General features: G+C 42.2%; 1 protein-coding gene across 1 annotated transcript in view; it reads right to left on the reverse strand.

The window, feature by feature from the left end:
• LYPD6 (LY6/PLAUR domain containing 6) overlaps positions 1-27223 on the reverse strand; it is a 113991-nt gene that overhangs the window by 55687 nt on the left and 31081 nt on the right. The gene's annotated exons all lie outside the window — the stretch shown is intronic.

Genomic DNA, 27223 nt, shown 5'->3' on the forward strand with positions numbered 1-27223 from the left:
GACCAACTACCATAGAAGGGGCTGGGAAAGTGGTTAAATTTCTACCATTAAAAAAGGGAGCAGAAAAAGAGGATTTTACAGTGAGGCCCATATAACTTATAAAGAATCGTAATATGTTATTTAAGTTATATAAGACTATAGAAACAGAGAAAGCCCCTAAATCCACTTTATAAAACTGGTTTAGTCTTAAAACCAAAACTGATAAAGGTAGTCCAATAAAAGAAACTATAAAGCAATCCCGCTAATAAATATTTGCAAAAATCTAAATAAAATATTAGCAAGTAAAAACCAAAAGTAGACCAAGTGAATATTGCATTGCCAATGATCGAGTGGAGTGTACACTCAAAAGGCAGTTTCCACACCAGCAAATCCATTAATGTCATTCATGATGGCAACAAATGCATGGAGCAGAAGTGGTTGGTTACATCAACAGGCTCTTTAAAAAGCACCTGGTAAAATTCTACAGCCATTTTTAATAAAACTCCAAGTAACATATAAGTAGGAAGAAACCTCTTCAATGAGAAAATGTCTATTTTTTGAATACCAATTGCAAAGATCATTTCAAACAATCAAATGCCAGGAATAAGATGGCATGCCTGCTATGATCATTACAATTCAACAGTAAATTTAAGGGGGAAAAAATGGTTGATATAAATAGAGTGAATGAAAAGATAAAAATTTTCCTTTTAAATGCTAATGTTGTTTATATGCCTAGAGATTTTATACAAGTTTTAAAATAAAAAAACAGAATCAATGAAGGAATCTGATCAGGTGGCTGGAAAATTTTAGCATTTCTTTCACATTTGCAATGAAAATTTTAAAAATATAGCAGCATCAAAATGAAAAGAAAAATTACTTAAATTCAAATATTATACATACATTTAATACAATGCCAATTAATGTGGATATAATAAAATTTTAGATAAGATCAAATGTCCAAAAATTGGCAAGAAATTTTTGAAAAAGAATGAGGGTGGACCATACCCGACTTAAACCCATCAGAATCAAAACATGGCATGGGAATAAATGACAGAACAGACTGAAGAGCTAGAAATGAATCCAGAGTCATTTCTGTTGTAAACCCCAGCTGGTCATTGGCAATATTCACAGATTAGAAGTCTCTGAATGACAAAGTGAGTACTGTGATCTGCTGTGGAGGGAACAGCTTATTGATAAATGATACATGCATAACTGACTATGCATATGGAAAAAAAGAAGTAGGTGGGGCTCCTACCCTTCCCCCCCAAACCTATATGAAGTCATCAGAGAGGGTGAGTTAGCTCTATGCTGTCTCACGTGCGGAAATCTATGGCGTACTGCTGAGCAAGAAAAGTAAGATTCAGAGGATGTGTTACAATAATCCCTCTATTTTTAGGTATGTCTTATCCACCATTCAGAACTGTGGATAATGGATCCTGAGGACATGACTAACACTGCTTTGGAGGATGCCTTTGTGTATGAAACAAGACATAAATATATGCATTTGTGATGGTTATATAAACATGGTGAGAAAAATTGAGTTACATATACTCATTCAATACTCGCTGCTGTTGGAGGGGGGCACTCCTGGATGAGAAGGGGCAGGGGGAAGAACAAACAACATATTTTTTAAAGGGTACCAACAATAAATACAGAATGTATAACTTATCTAATTTGTGTGTGGGGGGGGGGGGCAGAGATAGGAAAGTGTGGCCACCTAAATGTTATTCATGGTTATTAGAGGGGCATGAATTTCAAATGATTTTTACTTTATACAACCAAGGAAAAATAAGTTTCATTATCAATAAATGGTTCCAAATTATAAAGTACAAACATGTAGATATAAACATAGTTTTAAAATATATTTTAAATGAATGCCAAGTCAAAGGGTCTTCAAAAGCGTCTTTGTGAAGTTTAAATAAGGTGGACAGTAAAAGCTCAGAACACATGGTTGACACAGACTAATGATCACTACTATTATCATTAATCCAGATTTTTTTAAAATGTTTTTAAAAAATATGTCTTTATTGATTTCAGAGAGAGGAAGGGAAGAGGAGAGAGAAAGGGAGAGAGAGAGAGAAACATCAATAATGATCGGCTGCCTCCTGCAACTGGGGCATGTGCCCTGACCATGAATTGAACTGCGATCTCCTGGATCCTAGGTCGATGCTCAATCTCAGCCATGCTGACCGGACTAATCCAGATTTTAGAGATCACCTGTTGACAACTCTGTCTAAAAGTATAACCTTAGGGACCCGGGGCAAAGGGAAGCTCATAGAGTCACTAATGGCTCTAAAGCCACTTTCATGCAGAGGAAAGAATATTGGCTGATTTCGTCAATATAATTGCACCTTGAGAAGAGATGGCATCATTATGAACTAAGAGTCGAAGCAAAAACATTTGCTTTTGACGTTCCAAGAAGGTCTTAGGCACCGTCGTCACCCTGATGGAGATGCCCACTTTTTACTGCGGAAGTCGAGTGACCTGGCGCATAAGAGGCCTTTGTGTGCTATCTCCCTGCCACCAGCATCATGTCTGGGCAGCCTTCAGTCTCACTGGGCACCCTGGTGTTCAAACCTGACCGCGATGGAAAGCAAATCACCCTGTAACTGCCCAATCTTTAGCAGTCAGCGCTTCAAAGCCCTGGGCACGAATAGATGGTAATAGATTCCAGGGGAACTTAGAAATCCCTGTGGCTAAAATACTTTTTAAAATGTATCCAGTCTCTCTAGCTGGGGAAAGCTAATCTCATCTTCTCTTACGGAGCAGTGCAACCCAGATCCCTTAATCTTCCTCAGATTTGTGCATAATACCCTCTAATGTTCAAGTAATGCCGGGTCCAAAAAAGCAGCTCCCTAATGCACCCCTGGGTCCGTAGCCCACCAGCAGCCCGCACAGTGAGAGCAGGACCATGCTGGCTCAGCCCCTTCTTGGTGGGCTGCCCTGCTTACCCTCTGTCCTCTAAGCCCACCAACTGTGTGGACCTTAATTCTCCATAATCTGGTTATTTAGCAACTTCTAATATCCTGCCAGAGCCAAGATGAGGCTATTTATTTTCAAAATGTATGCTTGTGTAGTTGTGAGGAGAAAATACTCTTATCTTCACACAGTGAAGAGCTTTGAATTCATCTGCTCACCATAGTCATTTATGACCAGACTGACTTCACTAGTCTTGCTGCTAAAAAGTGCTAGAAACACAAGAATGGGTTTTAAATGGAAACTCTTCAAGCTACAACAGCCCTCAAAATACTTCTGATGGCATCTATTTAAGTGTAACACTGAAGGGCTATAGATGCATAAATGGATTCAGAACTCTGATTATAATTACCATGAAAAGGAGCTGTTAGAGTTATCACTGAATCATCCCAACTTTGGAAGTAAGAAAAAACTTCTGTGGGGCGATGCCTGAATCAGGTGGTATATCAAAAACACAGACTGTATACTTTTATCATGCACCTGAGCCAGTGTGCAAGGATTATTCTTCCTAGTGGGGCCCTATATAAAGCAAGGTCCTCTCCATTGACAGGGAACTTTCCCTGGGGATCAAATTTGGACCCAATAATTTCAAAAGAATAGGTATTCAGTAGCTCTGTATAACCTAAAAGGAAGTGACAAAACACTTCTGTATGGCAGCATCTTGCTTATATAAATGGGAATACACTCACTACTATGTGATCACAGCTTCCGTTTTCCTTGTGGGGATTTAAAATCACCGCATCAATTTCCCAGGAGTTGGGAGAAAGGCTGAGAGATGCTGAACACTCACAAATTCTACCCTCCTTTTACTTTCAGTCCAATCACCTAGGAATTGTTTCTACAACCCCACAGAGGGTACCTTCACCCCACACTTGCACCCCCTCAGACTGTGCTCTGCCTGCCCTGGAGTGAGCGCCTGCTCTGTGAGTTCTAACCTCTCTGCGGTCACACCCTCTGCTGTGCACTGAACTGTGTCCCCCACAAATTCATCTGTTGAAACCCCACCCCTCCATGTGATGCCACTTGGAGGTGGGGCCTTCGGGAGGTAATTAGATTTAGATGACGTCATAAGGGCGGGGCTCTCCAATAGGATGAGTGTCCTTATATAAGGAGAGACACCACCAAGCTTATTCCCGTCTCTCTCCCGTGGAAGGACGCAGCGAGAAGCTGGCCACCTACAAGGCTGGAAGAGAGCCCTCACCAGGAACCAAATCACCAGGCCAGCATCTTGACCTTGGACCTCCCAGCCTCAAGAACTTTGAGAAACACATTTATGTTGTTGAAGACATCCAGTCTGCGGTATTTTGTTATGACAGTCAGAGCTGACTAAAACATCCTCCTGTGGCTTCCCTCTGCTCAGGTCCTTGACTCCAGCCAGTGAAACCATTTGTCCTACAAAAGACACATTCCTTGTTCGCTACTTCCCCACAAACAAGTCAGGGTACTTATAACCCCATTTCCTTCTGTTCGACATAACTTCTCCCAGGAAGCTTCCTCCTACCAGTAAGACCTCCCCCCCCCCCACACACACACACTGAAAGTGGGAGTGTCATGGGCAGAGAACACAGGCTCACATCCAGTTCCGCACATACTCTCGAGTGGCCTCTGAGAGACACTGATATGAAACAGGGGTCAAATACCTGCTCTTATAAACAGGAAATCAAATGATATTCCTGGAAAGCATTGCATAGGTTGTGAGGGGCCATATAAATGTAAAACATAATCACACTATCTTAGCTTCTTTTGTGGAATCTGACTTCAATGCAAAAAGCTCCAGTAACAAAATAAGGTGCTTTGGGTTTTGTTTTTTTTTAAAGTCCCATACCAACACACACAAGTCCACAACAGTCCATATCATCCCCGAAGTCAAATAACTTTAGGGCAAGACGTGTTCTCCATAATCAGAAAAAATTAAAGCTTTAGAATAAGAGAAAGCTAAAAAAAAAAAAAAGGTTTTAAGAACTTTCTATACCAGACAACAGATATTAATTCAGTGACACTGAATAGAGGTTCCCTACTAGAATGTGAGATTCTCAGGGGCCAAGTTTTACTCACCTTTAAAACTCCAGAGTGTGCTTCATACCTGGCACATAGCAAGAAAAAAATCACTCACTCAATGAACAAATGCGGTGCCACACTCAAGAGAATGCTCGAAAGTGTTTGCTGCTGCTGACAATGGGTTATACTGATCACCTAGGATTCTTCCTTGTAAATACAAAGCAGCAGAGCACAATGAAAAGCTTTGGCTTTGAAACTGAATGTACCTGCACAATTACACTGTTTCTCTCACTCACCTTGGGCCAGTGTCTCAATTTTTTTCATCTATAAAATGGGGATACTGTTAGAGAAAATGCACATTAAGCACTTACAGCATTGTCCAATATAGTGTATGTGCTCAATAATAAAGGTTGTGATTATTGATGAATATCTCCAAAGAAGAGTCTAAATATAAATCTATTTAACCCACCACATTGTGTCACAACCTGTACTTCTTTGTAAACTACATTTGGCAGTAATGTCATTCAACTACTGTCTACACTATTCTGCGACTTAACAGATTATAATATTTTGTGCTAAACGTCAATGATCCATAGTACTTAGAAGAAGATAGAATTGGCTATCACAAGTCCTTGGATCCTGAGATTTAAAACATAAACTAGGATATATACCCTGATGTTTGGGCCAAGCAGTAGGGAAGGACCTGGAAAGCTGATGAACATTCTATTGAAATCCTCCCTTGAGACCTTCCTTAAAATCCCCACCTTTAAAAAAACAGATAAAACCCTTAAGACAAAGGACCCAGTGTGCACGGTTTCTCTAGAGCATGCCCACCCCTTCCTTCTTCAGGCGTGTATCTTTGCTTTCTTTCTCCTAAGCTCTAAGGGCCCTTCTTTTGCCTCTATAACTTGTTTCCTGAGTCCATGCAGCCCAGCTGGCTCACTTCCTTTGCCTCTGTGACTTTCTCTCTAAAATGCCAAGGCAGCTCTCTGAGCAGAACGCTCAAATCTTCTTTTCAAGTGTACTTTCATTTTACATGCTAAATAAACTTCATCTTACACTAGAGTTCTTGGCTCTGAAGTTTTTCTTTGCCAAACTCAAGAACCAAGAGCCCACACTGCCACTAACAGCTTCACAGTTACATTGTGTGGGTGCCCCTTGAGGGACAAGGGTATCCCCCTCCACCTTTCCAAAGAATGGCCAAGAGATTATTCAAAGTAGAGATGAAGTAATTAGGTGCTAAGAGTAAGGAGTCAGAAAGCCAGACTAAACAGTGGAGCTGCAAAGCTAAAGATTCTCATAACTGGCCATGGCTTCTTTCAGATCTTCAATATAGAGCATTTTGAAATTACTCAAGGTCCAAAATATGAGTGAATTACTTGCATGGATTATCTCCTAACAAGGAATTCAAAGCAAAATAATTATAATCAATTGTATTTAATTAACCAGCAGCACATAATGCTTTCCAAAGTGTTTATACATATATAATTCTACTTGGGAAAATGCTAGGAGGTTAAATGCTACATAGTCAAGAGCCAAGGATAGATAGGGGGTCTGCTAGCATGATCCCAAGAGAGGGAGCCACCATGCTAGCCATACAAATGCACCAGTCCAGTACTGGAGAGCATCCCCTGCACCGAAGCCTCAAGAAAGGGCTTGAGGTTCCTGTCCTAACAGGACACAGGCAGACGGGAGCAGGATGAGGGACTAATTAGAAACCTGAAGCTGGTCCACCTCCACTCAAGGCCTGGCTCAGACAGATCAACTTTTCATTGAACAAAAGACTTTACAGACCAAAAATAAAGATAGCAAACCAAAGAAAGCCCCATTGCAATGACAGGTCAAAACCCTTAATCCAGGTGACCTTCCCTGCTATTCAAATGCAGCCATTGTGAGGAAAATATGCTTGGATTCAGTTTGTAAGCCAAGGGCTGACAAGCGCAGATGTCCCTGAGGCCATTCATTAATGCACGGGGCTATTTTGGCTTCTCTGTTCCTATTTTCATATTTCTCTAATTTGGTTCTCACCCTCTAAATGCCTAACTCGGTCATTCTCCCTGAGGCCAGCTTCACGCTTGTTTGTGACTATAACATTTTTATGTCTTAAGATTTTAAATTCTTCAGATGTCTTAATATGAGTAAAGGAAAACATTAGCAAATCAACTCACAGAGACAGGGGGCCTTCCCCTTGCCCTCCCACTCCCCACTCCTGTTCCCCACCCTATATAACTGGCCTAGTCCCTCTATTAAACCCAGAACAGTGTTTCTGCCATGAAAGACCTTCCTAGGAAAAGGGAGACTGTTAACAGGGAAGTTAAGAACAGTGATCGATCAAATGTCACAAAGCAACTGCAATTTTGTAAGTCTTTAAAAGCTGAGGCTTAGGGTATTTTTTACTTCCCAGACACTCTCCCCTCCCCCTAGCATAATTGACCTTCAAGTCCTCTGCTGTACCTTGATCTGGCAATGCCCACTGTAAACCTTAACAAAGTATGCAGTACAGGACCAACCCATTCTGTTGGACAAGGAACTTTCTGGAACTTTCCCAGTCCTTCCAGGAGAGACGAGAGATAGTGTGCCTAGCACTGGGAAGGGTTAAGTTCACCAGGTTGTTGAAAATTTTTTAATCTTCCTTTTAATGTAAGTCATGGTACCATTAACTTGAATGTTATTGAAAACAGGTTTAGTTGAGCAGCTCATAAAATAACAACATAAGAAGGAGGAAAGTTATTTGACTCAGTAAAGCTAAAAATATGTAAAGAACAGATTTCAAATCTAGCTAATCATCTTACAAAAAGAACCCAAGCATTCAGCAAGAATTACATGATTCTCCCTCCCTTCTGCCTCCCATCACAACCCTGACTCCTCCACCTTCCCATCCCCCTCATCCCTGCTGTGGAGTTGTGAAAATTTCATAAGCATTAAACAATTCTCAGCCCGGCCAGGCGTGGCTCAGCGGCTGAGCATCAACCTAGGATCCAGGAGATCGGGGTTCGATTCCCAGTCAGGGCACATGCCCGGGTTGTTATCCCCAGTTGGGGGCGTGCAGGAGGCAGCCGATCAATGACTCTCTTATCATTGTTGTTTCAATTCTCTCTCTTCCTCTCCCTTCCTCTCTCTGAAATATATATTTAAAACAAACAAAAACAATTCTCAGATATGTTCTCCTGACACATCAATGTTTCCTGAGGACTTCCTTATGTGAAGCTTTCCTTAATTCAGGAAGATGGAGCCCAGTACTTCTCAACCTTCTCTTAACTACCCACCAATTGCAAAGTAGAGCAAATGCCTACTCAAGAGAGCTTGGGATTCAGCCCAAGGTAGAAAACAGAAATTTCCTTGATGCCTCATGTTTTATTTTTTTTAATATCATTGCATTCTACATAATATATTCATCTGTTTTCAGATGAAACAATATGTTTTCTGAATTCATGTGGAATGAGTGCTTCAGGAAGCTGTACCAGGTTAATCTTTTGTGTATTGTGGTGCACCGTGAGCATCAATTTACACTGTCCTCTATTTCCATAGAGATTCACTGAAATCTTTAATCTCCTTTGTTTTTGTAGATCAGCTTTAGAAAAAACTAAGGTGAGAGAGGCAGTTCAACACATTTAATTATTTAAATAAAACAGAAGTTATTGTTTAGAAACATTTAGAAGAAAAAGAATTTCAATTTTACTCTTTTCCCTGTTTTCTCCTCAATACTGTGGAGAATGTGGAAGTTAGAATTTTTTCTACTTTCCCATTGCCGTTTTGTGGCCAAAAGAATCCTGGGGCAAGTGGGAAGCCTATCTCAAGTAGTTTAGGGAGGTTAACTCCCCCCAACACATGTAAAGGGGGCAACACTTGACCCAGACCTAGATGGAATATGTATCTCCTTAGCGTCAAATGTTGGCTCAGGAAAGGGCATGTCAAACATTTCAAACCAACCAAAGCCAACCAGCGAACACCCAAACACTTTTGTCCTAAAGCTCTTTCCCCTGTAGTGTTACTATCTATCCATAACCCTAAGGAAGTCAATGACCATCCCAGATAACATGTGAAGATGGCCTCCTAAGAATCAAGCCAGTTCATATGAAAGAGGTGCTGAAAGAGAATCTAGAGGAAGAATGGTGCAGACTTGTAGAGAGAAAGGCACAGAGAGACATGCATAAAAGGAGAGAGTAAGACACAAAGAGTAGGAGAGAACTGAATCCTGATGACACTTTAACCCCTGGATTCCACTGCACCTGAAGCCTCAAACCCCTCAGACCTCCTACTTATGTGAGAGGCCAAAAATCCTCTTTGGCATCAAGTAGTTTAAGTTAGGTTCAGCCATTTGTAACTGAACACCTTCCAAAATAAAAATATGAACGTGTGATTCTCAACTTCGAATCCTTCCATGCTCTCTATCAAATACCGGGTGGGGCAAAAGTAGGCTTACAGTTGTTCATATGTAAAATAATACAATAATTAATAAATAATAACACAAGAATAAACTCTGTGCTTCACAGACTTGCAACTATAAATCTACTTTTTCCCCAAGTATTTATGGAGAATCCAGAATCCTTAATGTAGCATCAAAGTCATCTACAGTCTAGGCTCCACCTTCCATGGGTCAAGGATGATAATGGATGAGCACTGGTTTGATTCATTGCATGCAAAGATAACTGGGAAGGTGCTCCAAGTCTTGAAAAAGGAAGTCGTCCCATTTTCTCAATTTATTTCATTGTTTACAGTGCTTAAGTTTCTCTCTACATTGCCTCGTTTATCCACTGTTCCCTGTTCCCCTTGCTGGGAGTGTCTCACCCCCATCTGCACAGTGAATGTCCATCTATCTCAGCTCAAGCAGTCTTTTCTCATCGAGGGGCTCACATCTTCCTGGCTTCCCTAATGCCACTCTCAGCACATGCAGTGTTGTAGCCCTTGTCGGCAGGCCTCCACACCCAGCCAGGAGCTCCTCCAGCCTGGGACCTGTCCTATTTATCTTTGTATTACCAGCATCTAACACAGTCCCATGTAGTAAATCTTATGTGAGTATTTAATGAATCAGTGAAGTTAACCTATACTGGTCAGTGCTACCTGAATAAAGGCAAGTGAGAAAGGGAATGGGAGTAGATGCCAGTTTGCTTCCTTCCACCTGCAACCCAACCAAGGACCCCCATGCCTCAGAATGAGTCAGCCAGCGAGTACTCAATTCACAGGACTAGAAGTATTAAAGCATTTTCTTCCCTCTCCTACTATCCAATCGCGAAATCTGCCCTTGATTTTACTCATTTCAAAAAACATTTTGTTCAGATGTTGATATGGGAACTGAGAGTTAACACAAATACAGAGAATCTCAAACTAAGGAAGGAGTTGTCTTTCTGGGAGACACCTCCGTGTTGCTGGAGGGGTAGTGTCGCTGTCACACCGACACACGGGCATTTTTCCACTCAGTCTTGTCAATGATCAGGGCAGTCCCTAGCATTTCCAGGACACGCAGTTATGATGGGGGTGGGGCAGAGTGCTATAGTGTCATAACCGGGAGCAGGATGATGGTGGATCAGCCTTCGCTTTTGTGACTACATGCAAAGGTGATTGGAACAGACTCTGAGTTTTGATAAACATATCTCCTCATGTTCTGAATTTATTTCATTGTTTATACTCAACAGGTAGCCAACGTGCATGAGGATCGCATGGGCCATCTGCTGCTTGGCGGCCAGCTGCCGCACAGAGAGGGGTGTTAGTTTTGTTCTACCAGAACCTTCCATTCAGTTCTGACTACAGCGTGCCTTACATCCATCCTCTCCCTGGTCAGAAATTCCATTAGCCTTCAGATTTGTTCTAAAATGCCTATTTTCTGAGTCATTGCTCTTTGCTAAATGAGAAAGCACGGTTCTTCACGCTGCCAGTATCTCCCTTGCTACCCGCCTCCTTGTTTTCAGCAGGCGGGACTATGTCCATGAGCAAGGCCCGCGGTTTCCACCTGGGAAGCAGGTATTCAAATCCCCACTCTGAGGCTGATAATAAAGGACCTGTTTCCACCCTCAAGGCTCCAATCTGCAATCAGGCTTCCTTTGGAGAGAACAGTTTGTCGCAGCTGAAGGCAAGAGGATGTTATCAGTGCGAAGCAGAAAATCAGGAGCTTCCGTGTCAATAAGCATTATTAAAATTTAAAGCTCCCAGCAGATGAGAAATCTGGAAACCATCTTCCAACGAGGGGCAAATTCCTAGGCGGCTGTAATGGAAACAAAAATGCTCTAAATCTAAGTGCAATCGGAAACAAAACCCATTACCCTGCCATTACTGCTCTGAAGATTCTCCTTTCCTTGTAATTATAACTAAGTTCAGGTTAGTCTTCATTCTTCAAGCAGGGGTAACTTCCCCCACATGCTATTTATCTTTTTACAGAAGATTCAAAAGGTTAAAATATATGGCTTAGGTTTTAAGGACATTTTCATTTTGGAAAACATAGGCAATTATAATAGTTAATTACAGGTTTTGGGGGAAATTCTTGATCTTTTGCCAAGATGCATTTATTTAGTTGCACCTGGGGAATAGAGGCTTGGGGAGCAGTGGCCATGTTCTAGAACCAAGCGCTGCCTTAACTGTCCAACTCCTGGAAAAGAAGCCCCCCCAGCCCACCCATCTCCAAAGCAGGTAAGTTCTCATGTTTTCGCTCTCACTCTCACTTTATATGTGTAAAGACAAATGTACAATTTTTTTTAGTGCCGAAAAAAGTCAACCCACTCTCCCTCCTACTTTCCCATAGCTCTTCTGTTTTGGAAAGAGCACAAACAAAGAAGGCTTGATTTCTCTCTTTGGTAATCATGGGGAAAGAAAAATTTCAGCACCTTTACAGAAGCAGTGTGATTGCTTTCACTGAATTCACTGGTCATTTCAGTCTAAGGAAAGAAATCTCCCCAGTCGCCTGGCTGAGAAGATGAGTTTAATTCCCTGAATTCTTAACAGAAAGCTCACCAAGATCGCCCTACACAGACGTGACTGGTATTAGGACTCTGCTGCTAGTTATCCAAATTTCCAGTTTCTTCTGCCAACTAGGGCTTGTCTCTGGCTAATACTGTAAAATTCACATAACTTCAATATGTCCTTCCTGGGTTTGTCCTCTCGGGGGCTTCATGGAAGAAACTTGCCTTTCAGATGCATCTGCTCTGAATGCTGCACGCAGAGCAGGCCTGTGAGGTTGGTCAGCTGAGTTTACGCGTAGTGAGTAAAATGAGGCACCTATGGATAGCCAACCTCACTTATTCACGCTCCGCCGCCTGGAACTTCGTGAGCTCTCTTTCAGGGCAAAGGGGGGATCAAGCATGAAGCAAAGGGAAGAGAGAGAAAATGAATGAATGGGTCCCAGGAAGCCACCTGAAGGTAGAGGGTCACTGTATTTGCACCTGGACAGAGCCTCTTGAGGAGTGGGAGACGTCCCATGGTCTAGTCACAGTCAGCCCTGGTGACACCTCAAGACAGGTTGTTCCTTTGGGACTATTTCCCCTGTGGTGCCAGCTTCAGTGCCAACACTGGTGCCCAACTGTGGCAAGCTCCACATCAAGTCAAGTGGAATGTTGCCCTGCCCAGTACCCACAACCGGGAGGGACCAGTGCTGGGCCTTTACAGGAACAAAGCAGATAATGGAGATCTCATACTCTGCCAGGGAGAACTTGGAGGAGACACATCCCTTAGCACTGCCATCCTAATTCTCATGACAAACAAACCCAGGCATCCAAGAGTTTCTATAATGAATGTCATTTTCAGTTTCTTACAGTCACAGACAAATGTCTAGAAGTTGGTGATCAGAAAACTTTGTCTTCAGTTTATGTCACAAATGGAAATGTGTGCTACCTCAACACATAAAATTGGGCTCTCTCCCTATATATTTGTCTATTTTCTTAGTAAATAAAATGTGAATATCTTATAATTGCGATGCTGTCAGAAAATGAAAACTCCAATGTGAATGCTTAGATTGATTAGCTCCTGCATCCAGTCAGTCAACAAATATTTAATAGGTTTCCACTGTGCGCAGTGGTAACACAAGCAGGAATAAGACACAGCCCCCCGCTCCCCCTCCCCGAGAAACTTAGTGTGGAGGCAATGAGAATTTAATATGATGTTTGCTACAATATGGATTTCTTGCAGAGTACTATTGGGCCATAAAGGAAGATTCAATGGCTGTCTATGGAAGTTGGGGAAGGCTTCGGAAAAGAAACGGCACTTAATTTAGATCCTTAAGGATGAATACATGTTTTACAGTTGGAGAAAGAAGTGTAGGTCATAGTAAGCACACCATCGTGGGGACACTCACTTATATTATTTACTGGTCTATATTATCTACTAGGAAATCATCACCACTGTTATCTAAAAACAAATGCATCTATGCTTTAAATGGAAAAGTTATAAATTTGCTCCATGTATAGTCAGTTCTATGGTGTTGACATAGTTCATGGAAGGCCATGACCCGTAACGACTGAGTAAGACAAATGCTTCTCTTATTCTAGTTTCCAGGCGCGTCCTCCTTTAGTCATCTGTTATTTGGGGTCTCTTCAGGCTGAGGTTACTTTAATGTTTGTATAGTACAGGTGGCAACACACATGATCTCGTCTCTCTAATGTCAAACTAACAGATGTCAAGTTTAATTTCATGGTACTTTGGGAAAAGGATTACAGGAAGGCTCATGAAAGCAATTACCTTACCTGAAAAATTGAATTTTAACAATAATTAATGAGGCCAAAGATGTGGCCGAGTTCAGCCTAGTAAGAAATGAGCATATTACCAGGCAAACAGTCATATTGGATAGTTTTTTATCCAAAATTATTTACAGTCCTATTAAAACCTGAGGCATTACTCAAGATAAGTCATCTGGTACAGAAAACTTTTGATATTTTCATGTAATTTAAAAAGCACTTGTTAGGCTTGGAATAATAGGAAAGTTTCAGAAGTACAATAGTAGTGATGGTTTGACAACAGTGAGGATGTAATGGATGCCCCTGAATCGTACACTTTAAAATGGTCAATTTTATGTTATGTACGTTTTACCACAATACAAAATACCCAAAAGAGTACTCACTGTAATATTGTCTTTATAAACCAGATATTGACAGTTATTTATTGACTTATTTTTAAAATGTTCTTACTGACTTTTTTAGAGAGAGAGGAAGGGAGAGGGAGAGAGAAAAACATCGACTGACCGCCTCCCACATGCCCCTACTGGGGATCGAGCCCACAACCTGGGCAAGTGCCCTGACTGGGAATCAAACCAGCGGCCTCTTGATGCGTGGGACCATGCTCAACCCACACCGGCCGGGACAGAGTTTTTTATTCTTATCATTTTCCTTGGAGAATATTTTAAAAGATCACCAACAATTCTCTAATTATTGCCTTGTATCCAAAAAAACCATGTGTAACGTCTTAACAATATGAGAATACCTAGAATTCTGGAGGGAGACTAGTCCACAATATTTTCATAAATTTCTCTTAAATTTAATTAATCATTAAAACAGGCTATCAATCTGAGTATTTACGATTCTTCCACAGACATTCAGAGATTATTTCAATTTCTACAGTTTTTATGTATGACCAAATTTGGTGCACAGTTAAGTTGTTCTGACACTAACTAAATCTTATGCAAGATAAGAATCACACTGCTGAAAGATTTAGAAACTCCGGTGATTTATAATATAGTCAGTAACACCAAACGGAGATGCTGACTGATGCCCACGTGGATTTCACAAATGTGATTTAGGGCCACAGAATCAGGTCTAAAAGGTGGTAAAAAGAAGTAAGCGAATATTCAGAAAGTGAAGTATGCTGAAGAGTTAGTTTTAAGAGTCCACTTTCTGAGGAGGAGCTGTAACAGTTGAAATTGATTAAACCACTTCTAATAACTAGAATAGGAACATAATTCCAGGAATTACGTGTAACAGTAGGAAACAATATAACAAATAACGATAGGGAAATCATCAATTCTACCTTAGAAATTCTAATCATACCTAAGGCAAAATGAGAGATTTTACCCCAATATTACTTATGCACATGACACAATTAGCATCAGAGGAGATGTAACTGCAGAGTAAAAAGAATAATTTCATACCTCTTTCCTATTTATAATAATACTTTGCACTTAAGGAAATTATAACTTCCCCATGTTAACAAAAGTATTTTTAAGATGTATTTATGATCTGGAAAGCAGCCAGAATTTCCATTAACAAAGCTATGTTTTTCCTATTAAATTAAGTCCATTTAATTTTTAAGTTCTGCAAGAATTTTCTCACCATTAAACTTGCTGTACACTGGATTAGGACTGAAGATGATGAAACTCAATATTTCATAGTTATGGACAACGAATATTTAATCTGATCTTTACTCTCCAGGACAATTCAGAGCGATAAAACATCAAAGAATAAATAGAAATTTGGTGAAGTACTTTCATACCTGAAAATCATCACTAATTACCACTCACTTAAAAACAGAAGCTTAATAGAGAAAAAGAATTCTGGACTGCCATTCAGAAGACCTAGATTTGAGTCCCACATTTTGATTTCAAGCTGTGTGACTTTAGAACACCCAACGCTGTCACCCCATTGTGTTGTTGGAACAGCAGCACATGAAAAAGCACTTGGTAAATAGAATAGCACTGACGAATCCATTACTACTGATAAAACACCCACCACCAGGATTAAAAATTCATCCACAGTATTAGACATTAGTCCATTCGTGCTACTGTTCTCCTGGGTGACAATGTTTTATTATCTTTCTCTTCAATGTTCTATCTTCCTCCAGCATCTACCATTCTCTGCACTAGTGTCACTGTCTGCTGGTGACCTGTTCTTTCACTTTTCTGAGAAATCAGAAGAAATCAAATAACAATTTCCACATGCTCTCACTACCACCTCTACTCACCTGCCAGAATCTGTGTCCACTTGGCCTTCCTTCTGTTACAGGAATGAAATGTCCATACTCGTAAAACAGGGCAACCTCTCCAGTTCTCTTTTCCCACCTGCATAACACTCCAGAATTCTCCTCTCAAGATCAGTCATTTTTTTGCTCTCTTCCAGATCAGTGCTAGCAGCAAAGATAATGCTGTTTCACCCATTTAAATTTAGAAACAAACAAACATAAAACAACCCAATAGAGTCCTCTTGATTCCAGTTCCCCTATTTATTTTCTTCATTTTGCAGCAAAACTCTTCAGGAGTCATTTATGCTTGTCTGCAGTTCCATTTTGTTTTAAATTCCCTCCAAATAAGCATTTGCTTCATCATTCCACCAAAACAATTCTTGTGGAGGCCACCTATGACCTCCAGGGTGCTGAATCCAGTGGTCAGTTCAGGCGTCATCTGGATCTAGTCCCAGCGTTTGACACAACTCAGCACATCATCTTCATAAGCTTTTCTTTACTTGGAGGCTGGGACACCTCTCTGTTCTGCTTTTCTTTCTTTTCTGATAGTTGCTTTTTTTCACTTTCCTTTGCTGTTTCCTCCTCATGTCCCACACTGATGATACTCAGGGTCCCAAAGGTCAGTCCCTAAGCTTCTTCTCTTTCCTAATATTCATTCATCCCTTGCTGATCTCTTCCAGGCTGATGATTTTTAAAATCATCTATGTTCTCATGACTTAAAACTATATGTTTTCAGCCCAGCTCTCTCCGTTGAGCTGCACACATCTATATCCAGCTATCTACTCAACATTTCCTGCTGAAGGACTAGTGCACATAGAAAACTTTAAAAGTCCAACAGAGATCTACTGATCAGTCTCAAAAGGTCTGCTATACTCTCAGGGTACTTGACCTGTGTTAATGGTAACTCCACCTTTCCAATTATATAAGTCAAAATACTTGGAGTGTTCTTGACTCCACTCTCGGTCTCATACATATACTTTACCCACTCTCACATAGTCAAACTATGTCTATATTTCAACCTCTACTCACCACTCCACTGCCCCATCACCTCTTAACTAGAATACTGTGATAGCCTCCCATCTGGTCTCCTCGCTTCCACACTCTGCCCCCTTACAGTCTCTGCTCAGCACAGCAAACAGAGTGATTCTTTTAAAAGAGACATCAGTTGATGTCCTTCCTCTGCTTACAACACTCCTGTGTCTCTTTCTCAGACTGAAATCCAGAGGTCTTACAGAGTTCTCCAAGATACAATACAATCCAGGCCCAGTGACCTTTCTGTTCACTGCTTGCTATTTCTCAAACTTGCCAACATGCTCCTATCTCAGGGCATTTGCACTTGCTCCTTTCTCTCTCAGGAATGCTCTTTCCCCAGCGATCCATGTGGTTTGCTTCCTCACCTCCGTGAAGTTTTTGTTCAAAGCCACCTTTCTTGTGAAGCTTTCCCTGGCCTTATGGCAAACAGCAAATCTCTCCCCATCCTCCTACTCTGCCTGATTTCTAGGTAGTTCTCCACAGTACTTAATTTTCACCTCCCAACATACAATATCATGTGCTGGTTTGTTTTGCTTGCTGCCTCCCCCGATCTTGCACAGGTAAGCTTCCCAAGGGTGGGGATTCTGTCTGCTGTTCCCTGCTGTATACCTGGCACTTAGTAGGTTATGCCTCATAAATACTTGTTGAATTAATGAATTAAATTATAGAATCACTCATTAATAAATCATAATGAAGTAATTATGGAATTAGTCATAAAGGATCTCAGAGATCTAGTCAAGTCCCTTACTTTGAAGCAAGTAAGAAGACAGCGTCCCTTTTTCTAAAACACAGCTGACCCTAAAAAAGCCATGCCACACCTCAAACCTAAAGGTACATGCTGGCATGGGACATAGCAGAGCTCAGAGCAGGGCCTGCTCCGGGCTTCTCCTGAAACAGGGAAGACACATACCTGAAGCACAGATGAGCTTTATCCCGAGCACAAGGATCAATTCCCCTTCTGCTGATTTTGGTTGAACCTCACAGAAGGTTGATCCAGAATTTTTTCAAATATTAATTTTTAAATGGAGGTCTATTCCACACAGGGCATCCTTTGGTAAGATATTTTTTATTCCCATAATTTTACCATTAAATGTTTAAGGTGAGTGGTTTGTAAAGATTGGGCTCCTGGTGGCTTACCGGTTTTGTACAGAAAGCCCAAGGAGGATGCTGATGCAAAGGTCCCGGTGGTCGCTGAAGGCTCTGCTTCAGCTACCTCCCTCCTGCCCTTGGGCTCAAGTCCTTCAGTCCCCACTGGCTCCCATTTTACGGCTGCTCATCTGAGGCCAAACCGGCTGTGGCCTAAATTTACTCTCTGATGATGTTTCTTTGCCCCCGAGTCGAGGGAGCCCCTGTATCACATATACACACCCTGCGACCTGCTCAACCCAAACTCTGGTTTATAAAAATGCCCCTTGGAGAGCGGATTTCTGTTAATTCAGTAAATGAGTATCTTCTCCAACTAGCCCAAGATGATCATTAAAACGGTTCCTAATACTTAGTATCCTCAAATAGAATCACTGTCCTACAAAATTCAGCTAATTACACAATCAGTACTTTTTGTGTATTTATATTCTCTACAAGACACTTTGCAAAACACTGTGGAGAAAATAAAGATGTAGGCACGAGATTCCTGGGTGGGGCCGTAAGACATACATTGCAAGACAAAACACTGCAAAGGTGGGCGAGAAATGCCCTGGAAACAGAGGAAGAGCGGGCTTGGGTGATGGAGATGGCAACTGCAGGGCTGTCAGAGAAGGTTTCATGCAGCAACTGCAGTGTGACCCAAGGGCTATGTCACTGGAGGAAAAGAAATAAGGTGGCTGGCTCACTAAATGCAAGGCAAACTGCTGAGTGCGAGACTTCCCTGGTAACTTCCGCAAACTCTCATTTAAGATCCGAGCAAATCAACATAACCACTCATCAAAAACAGGACCCATATTATACCTCGAAGATAAAAGGCATTCAAAAATGCTTGTAAATAAATTAATGAAGATTACAATAAGTTAAAATATTGCTGCTAACCTGACCACTTAAAAACAAGAAAACTTAATCGAAGTGACAAATACTATTTAATACTATTATTAAAATTTGATCATGTCAGCTCTGTTGACACTTACCGTGAATCAGATATAGCTAGGAGAGTCGTTACCGGAAACGGGTGAAACTAGGCATCACCAGCTTTAGAAGGCACATAACAAAAACAAGAGGAAAATGTAGACATGAATTGTGTCCACTGGATTCCCAGGGTGCGGCCCTGGGCACTGTGCATGGGAGACGCTGCCGGCCTGTGTGATGAATGAATGCAGAGGCTGAGGGCGGCTCCAGAGCAAGAACAATGACAAAGCCAGTGAACAAAGATGATGATACCAGACCGAAAGAAAGGATCAGAGGGGCCCTAACATAGTTTCCCTTGCTCTGCCTTTCTACACTTACATTATTACTGGGCCTGTGAGAGTCATTGTGCCTTCACCAGGCCAGAGCCCGCATCTGGGAGAGAGCTCTGGTCTCCGGCAGCACCCCTCACGGTCTGATACAGCAGCTCCTGTGCACGGTGCCCCACAACCTGGGACCTGTTCAGCAATTACAGTTTTCTCACATCATTAAGCAAAGCAGGCAGACTCCTGCCTGATCTCCTTGCACCAAAACCTGCTAAAAGACCCAAGAGACCACATTATTCAGCAAGTTTCTCAAAAAAGGAAGAAAGTTATCTACTTTGCCACAGGAGAAAATCAGTTGCTTAATTCAAAGTAGAATAGACTTCATCCCTTTTGCAGACAAAGTCCTAAACCAGGGTCATCAATTTTCTTCGCAGTAGTGACCTAAACGCAGTTAAGACAGTGGGACCCTGCAGTGGATGGCTCATATATGCATGACCACGTGCAGTAGAAGTCTGATTTCATGCCATCTCCTGGCACCAGAGTGACAAAGGAGACAGGAAGGCCCGGTGTTTGGGGACTGCACTGTGTACAATCTGTAAGAAACCAAGAAAGAAGAACACACAACTTTGGACTGTTCTGTATTTAATTAAATGCAGTTAGTCAGCACCGCACCTATCACACTCAAATCTCAGTTCTGTTCCCTATGAGCTGTGTGATCCTGGATTAAGTTGTTTACCCCAAATGAGATACTGCATAGAAAGCCAAAGCAGGGCAGTGTGTGTGGCGGGAGCCATGGTGAGCACCTGGCAATGTATTGTTATTAGATCTTTTACAGATACATGGCATCTAATGAGAACACATTTTTGCATTACATTTGAATAATACAATTAATTGCATTTAATTAGCATAACAACCCTGCCAAGTAATTATTATTAGCAGCATTTTTCAGACGGGGGTTCAGGCTTACCTGGCTCGAACCTGTGTTCTTAACCATTCTTCCAGTGGGTTTTCCAGATTAGAAGGGGCCCACTTGCTGAGCAATGAGGAAAAAAGTGCTGGGTCAGTGTGGTTGGTGGGAGACTGCTATCCTTATTTATTTTAATAGTGTTCAGATGAACTGAGGGGCATACAAATAGATTGCATAATGTGAGTCAACAGCCAGAAAGCGCTTCCGTGTTGCCTAGTTAGAGAGAGCTGGGTTTTTTGTACCGGTTTTAGATTGCGAATCTGAAGAGTCTATCTGTTGGGCTGTTTTCCCAAGGTCTCCAAAACAGACCCAGAGCAAACCACACATTTCAGGCAGACACTGCTGGGCTCCAGCTTCTGTTGTTTCAGCCCCGAGGCGGTTTCCATGCCAGCGTGCAGCCCTTTTGTGTTTTTGCAGCTCTATCCTGAGCCACGTTTGTTTAGGTGTGTTCACTATCTCCAGTTCAGCTGCCTCCACTCGGGCTAAAATAACACTTGGCTTGTGTACTGAGAAAATGCTGCAGTTGTAATTCTGCAGTGGTAGCGTTTTTGGAACTAGATGCCCAATTCTGTATGCTTTGCATATTTATGACATTGTTCTCGTTAGTAATATCCTGTATAACTCTTTCCTATCTCAGTCCTAGGGCTCCCCTTTATCCCAGCCACGGTCTGTTGTTGAGTCCCACCCCACCCACTTCCATCTGTCAAACTCAACTCCTTAACTCTTTGCAATACTAAAGACCAACAAGAGCTATAATAATAAAAAAATGGTCCCTTCTTGGCACTTAGGAGGGAATTTCTAATGTCTTGGTACCAGTCATAGCAATGGGCCCACAAGAAAGCGTGATGGGAAGGGTAGGAAACAAAAAAGTGTGCAAAGGTAGAAGAGCAGAACTCCACTTTCCTGATTCTGTTTAGGAAAAGATACTTTCTAAATCTTGTCTGAGATCATTGGTCCAAGAACACCTGCATTTCCTGGGCTTTACTTTCATCATGCCAAGACAGAGAGCAGGACCACATCGTTAGCAGGTGATCAAAAAGCAGGAGACATCATTCTTGTCAACTTACTATCAAAGGAAAAGAAGTCTCTCACCTAAGGTCCTCCCCACTCAAACCCATATGTGCCTCCAACAGCTCCATGATTCAACCTCTCCAAGTCCTGGAGTACTTTGGTTTGATGCTACCCTGTATGTCAAAATTCACAGCACCACACACAAGGGCACTTTCTTGCAAGGCTCTTTCATGCTGATGAAAAATCCTCAAGAAATCAAGGCAAGTCTTGTTTTGACCACCTCCAAAATAAATCCACAAGTACTCCAACCCCATCTAAGAAGGATGTGCAAAGATCCTGTGATTCTAATCTAAAGCAAACCCAGAGGTCTGTGAAACAGCTCCTCTGATGGGTCATGGAAACGACCCTAAGTCTCCCTATATCCTTGAAGACTCATTCGCCTGGATCAAGGTGGACACCCAACCTCCCTTGAAACCTTGGCACAGTGCCAAAACCAAGTAAGCTCTGCCAATAGTAGGAGTGAGGCAGTTTCTTTTGCCATTTTCTCTCCTAGGTCATCTCAGGATAAGATGCAAAAAATAAAAAGCATACAAAAATATAAGGTTATATCTATACCTATATCTGTATATATATAAAATACATAATATTTTGTATATATGACTATTCTATAAAATCAAATTTCATCCTAAAAATATTAACTATGTATAGTGAAAACCTAATATGTGCCACCTTCCCATTAAGCAGGATGTTTACTCTCTCCCCAACACTGGTATATAAAGAGCCTCACTGTCGATTTGGCTTTGCAATTCTCAGCAGAACTTCCGAAGTTGAATAATACAAAATTTAATACAAATCATTTCTCTTAAGGGCCTGAGACTTGGAAAGAAAGTAAGAGAAAAAAGATTGGCAGGGACATATATTCTATTCTGTGTAATATTATTCAAGATTTAATATCCCTTGGGCATCCACTACTTCCTGGGCTCAAGGTAATATTCAAGTCATTGCCATCATTCCCAGGATTGTGGAGCAAGCAGGTCCAAGGCCAGGTGTCACCAGACTCTCTGCACTTTTCAATATTATTGACCAAATCAATACAACACATCATATTCACAAATCACTTCCTACACTGAAGACCAAGACATAATAGTTTTTTCCTTTTTTTTCAACCTATGTATTTAGGTCAACAAAACAGTATGCTTGACTTCTGAAATGATGCGCATCAGCACCGACTGCCCTGGTTTCTTTCCAGTATTGAGACTTCTGAAATAAGTTTAAGAAAGGATGCTGGTCATTTAGCCCAGGGGGATACTTAGCTTCAATATCAGGTAGAGAAACTCTAAATTTCCCAAGAAAGTTCGCTCAGTACTTTGCCCTTTAAAGCAAAATGAATCAAGCCTCATGCAGTTCACTTCTGTGCGGGGGCGGGAATGGACCGTGAAAATGATCTCTTTAAAAATCTTACTGAGTAAATATATGGACTCGAAAATAATTTCCCACCGCAATTTCTAAATTCAATTTCTTTGACTAAAACAACTGAGAAACTGGGACCCCAATTAGTCCCTTTTACATTGTGCTGTAGAATTAAACTTCAATTTAATTGTTATTGCACAATTAAATGTTACATAAGCGATTGATGTTTTGAATATATAGCTAAAGCAATAAATATACTGCCAGAAGAAAAAAATCCATCTTTGCTTCACTCTAGTGCGGCTTCTACCATCACAGCTCCACATAAACAATTCATGCTGAGGGGACCTATGGGGTCCCTGCTACTAAATCTAAATGAGAATTTCAGTCCTCAACTTACTTGACTTTCAACACCATTCAGTTGATCTCCCTTAGCTTCTAGACACATTCTTTCCTTGAATGCGGTGCATCGCAGTCTCCTTAGTATCCTTCCACCTCGCCTTTTTAACCTCTGGCTCCGACTCCTCCCCCGCCTGACCTCTACATGTGGCAATCCCCCAGGGCAGAGTCCTGGAATCTCTTCTTCCAACTCTGCTGTCTGCAAAGTGATCTCGTGCGTTCACATTGCTCTAAATACCACACCAGCAACTCTCAAATTTATAACTTCATCCCAGACCTATTTTCTGACTCCAGACTCATTAATTTAATTACCTGTTTGTCATCTCTAAGGTTGGCTCACAGGCATCTGAAACTTAACATGTCTCCAGCTGAATTCTTGATCTCTAGGCAATGGCCCTCCATCCACACTACTCCCGAATCTTGGGAGTCACCGTCGATGCTTCCTTCTCACTCAGCCCACTCATCCCTCCCTCTCCTCTCCCCCACCACCACCTGACCCAAGAGCCCACTGTCACTTGTTGAATTGCATCAGCAGCCCAAGCCATTACCACTGCTTTCAATTTTGTTCTCTCCCATCCTTTCTCCAACAAGCAGAGAGTTCTTCAAAGAACAAATCCGATTGTGGGACTCCCTGTACAATATTAACACCTTCCAAAAGTTTGTACTGAGGATCTATGACAAAGCCTATGACCTTGGAGAATGATGGAATAAACTCCTGGATGAGAATATTTTTCCTCTCTCACTGATGAATTTTTACATATATATGCCCCGTTGGAACTACCACCCAGAGCAAGACACAGCATTCCCAGCACTCTGGAAAACTCATGTCCCTGCCCTGTCCCCACCCTCTGCAGAGGTAATCCGTATTCTGGCCTTTATTACAATGGATTAGTTTGGGGTATTCTTGAACATCATATAAGGTGGCTAACAGACATGAAATTTGTTAACTAAACTCTTCAAATGCTCCTGCAAATTAACGATTAGCTTTAAAACAAAAACATCTTGAAGTCACCTGAAGTCAGGTGTTAGCTCTAAAGTCTCAACTCCCCCAAACAGTTTGTTAATTAACAAGTGAGAATGAAATCCACATAGCACTCCAGATTAAGTACAGAATTGTCCTTCAGTATTTAGGATGACACAGGGACTATTACTTCTACTCATGGGCTTTGAGCCAGTCTGGATAGCTAATCTGCTAGGCAAATTCAGCCAAAGAGAAGAACTCTTTCAATTCAAACAGAGACTTCAAAGTGACAAAAATGTGACACATGAGCAAAGTGTACAGTTACAGTCTAAATAGATGAATGGGACTTTATTAGGCCAAGTCCTACCGGGAGAGTTGTGTTACAAGTATTAGGAATTAATGAGGATGGGCTGTGGTGAGGCACCTTAAAGCCAAATGAAGCCTCACCTGCACTCATTCACCATTAAAATTTCACCCAGAGGAAGGCTATCAAATCTCTACTTTCAAGGTGCAGTCCCTGGTTTGTCCCCCTGGCCAATTCCAATAAACAACAGGGAATCCTGGAACACAGCAGTCTCTCCTGAGAGCTTATTACAGCACCCGAATCCAAAGAGACCTCTCCCCTGGGTTTGGAATTTCCGAAGCTTGGGTGGGAGGGCAGAAGTAGAGGCACAGGGACTTGTTTTTGCTCCCCTGATGGCCAAATACCCCTCCCTGGGATCAAGAAGAGAAATCCTAAAGTTAAAATTAGGATTGACTGAGAGCATTTTGGAGACTTGACTAAAGCCTGGAAGAATTGACAGAGTAAGTCTTGCCAAGCATCCCTCTACCGGAGGGTCTTGTGCTCTGCACCCTTTGGCACCACAGTTAGACATCTGCTGAGCATATCAGCTGGTGAGACCTGCTGGAGCCAGCCAAGTGGCAGGATGGGTTTTGATGGCACAATTCCCGACACATGGAAGGCACTCAAAAAACACTGGTGACTGTTACCATGAAGAAATTCCCACAAACCAGTTTTGCTTCCTGAACATGAAAGAGAAAAAGAATTGCTTTCTTTTTGGTCTGAAGTGTCAGGAGGGTGGAGGGAAGCAGAGGATAAGAAAGTAATTTGGGTAAAATTACCATCACCCATCCTTTTTGATGAACTAAGCCAGAGCACTACCTACCGGAAAAAACTATGTATTTCTTTAGAATGTGGAATGACATATATCATAAATCCACTTTCTCTTCCTTTCTGTATTTAAATTTCCCCTGGACCCTATGGTAGTAAATTTCATTTAACCTGGCATAAGATGCATGGGAAAGCTTTCCAGATCCTCCGGTAAATAAATCAATGGTTGGGAGTGCAAGCCCCAGGTAGAGCCAGGCATCCTCAGCGACGCTCTTTTAGCAATGATTGTTGTGGAACCTGAGGTAAGCCCACCTAAGACAGGATCCCAGCCTTATACTGTCCTCTTGCAGCCAAGCGGCAGCCCAGTGAGAGGAAAAACCATGGTGAAGTAGGAGAAAGGCACGTTTTTTAACATGTACAGCTGCAACCTGCCCTCGATCCGTATTTTTGTTACCTGCACTCACATTTTTTGTGTTTGCTCTTCACAGGATGCTCTGGGGCATACTTAGGAATGTAGAGGCATTAGCATTGGACAGGGACCCTGGGTCCCACTGGGAAGTCGTATAAGGACACTCAGTCCTGGCTGCAGCTCTCCGTGTCAATCCCCTAGCGTACGGGACACATAATACTTTTGTTGGCAAAGACATTCACTGTACTTAAGGACTGAGAGAAGAAGCTGGGGTTTTGTAGAGTATGAGTAATTCCTGGTATGAGGACCTGGACGTAATTTCTTGGCTGCCCATCCCCTTGCCCCACCATTGAAATGATCTACATTGCACCCTTCTTCCCCTCCTGCTCTGGGGAGAGCGATGGCCCCTTCTCCCGAGCTCACCCCTCCACCCGCGACCCTCCCACATCCTCAGGAGCCTCATCCCTCAATGACGCGTTCAGTTCCAGCTGAATGGCTTCCTTCCCCTTCCTCTACAGGTAGGCATATTCACCTCTTCCCACTGTAAATTAAAGCCAACCAGAAGCCTTCCCTCTCATTTTCACAGAGCTAGCTAAGTCAGTCATCACCTCACTGTCCTCCATTTCTTAACTCCATCTCCAGTGGCATCTAACGCCATGGACCACTTCCTCCCCCTTGACACTCCCTCCTTGCTGTCCCTCCTGACCCCACCCTCTACTAGTTGTCCTCCTGTCTTGGGGCAGATCACAGTACATATATGATTCTTTCCACACCCCTCTTTCTCTAGAGGCTTACCCCAGCAGGAGAGGCCCCTGTTAGCCATATTTGTACTTCATGGCCTCACGGGCACCTTCCCAAGACAGGAAAACTAGAGTGACTCTCCCCGGGTAGAGGGGCAGCCGATCAGACTGGTGATGTTACTGAGAGAGGTTCAAACTCAGGAGTTATGGGGTGTGTCACCTGCACAGAGCAGCAGAGGCGGACACAGCCCTTGCTGAGATGTGATAAACAGAATGACAGAGTTCTGCCGTGCTCCTAGTGGCCCTGTGGTCCCCAGATCCAGAACCCCAAGTGCCTCAAATACTTCCTCAGCCTTCCAATAAATTCTGGAAACTTATTTTCTTGTGTGAGTAGCTGTGCAGGTTTCTGTGACCTTCAACCACAGGAACTTGGATTACTACACCATCTCCTCTCTCACGGCTTCCTCTTCCTCCTAGTTGCAGGTGTCATGGGACCCCACCCTAGCTCTTTTCTCTTCTGCCTTGTATAGTCTCTCTTAGTATCCTTCATGCACCCTGCTGTAACTACCACCTCTGGGCAGATCACTGAAATTTAAGGCACTGGGCCAGATCTCTTTTCAGACTACTGACCAGTGTACCCTGGAACACTGCTCATTTCTGCCTGGATGTCCACAAGCCCCTTAAATTGAGTAATTACAAAACTGAATTCAAACCTACTGCTTTCCCAATACTTTCTAGGCTAATGAGCCTCCCCACCATCTAACCGTTCACCTAAGTCAGAGACACCACTTCTCCCTCTGCCTCACCCTCCACAGTCAATTCAGTCTCTGTGTCTTCATGATTCTGCATCCTTAGGACTTCCTGGCGGCATCCTCTCCTCTCCATTCTGACTTCACTGTATTTTAGACCCCATCACTTGATCTTACTTGGCCTTCTTATCTCCTAACACCCCTCTCTAAAGCACAAACCTGACTGAATTATCCCCT

Source organism: Miniopterus schreibersii (genome assembly GCF_964146895.1).
Source record: "Miniopterus schreibersii genome assembly, chromosome: 7".
Taxonomy (NCBI): domain Eukaryota; kingdom Metazoa; phylum Chordata; class Mammalia; order Chiroptera; family Miniopteridae; genus Miniopterus; species Miniopterus schreibersii.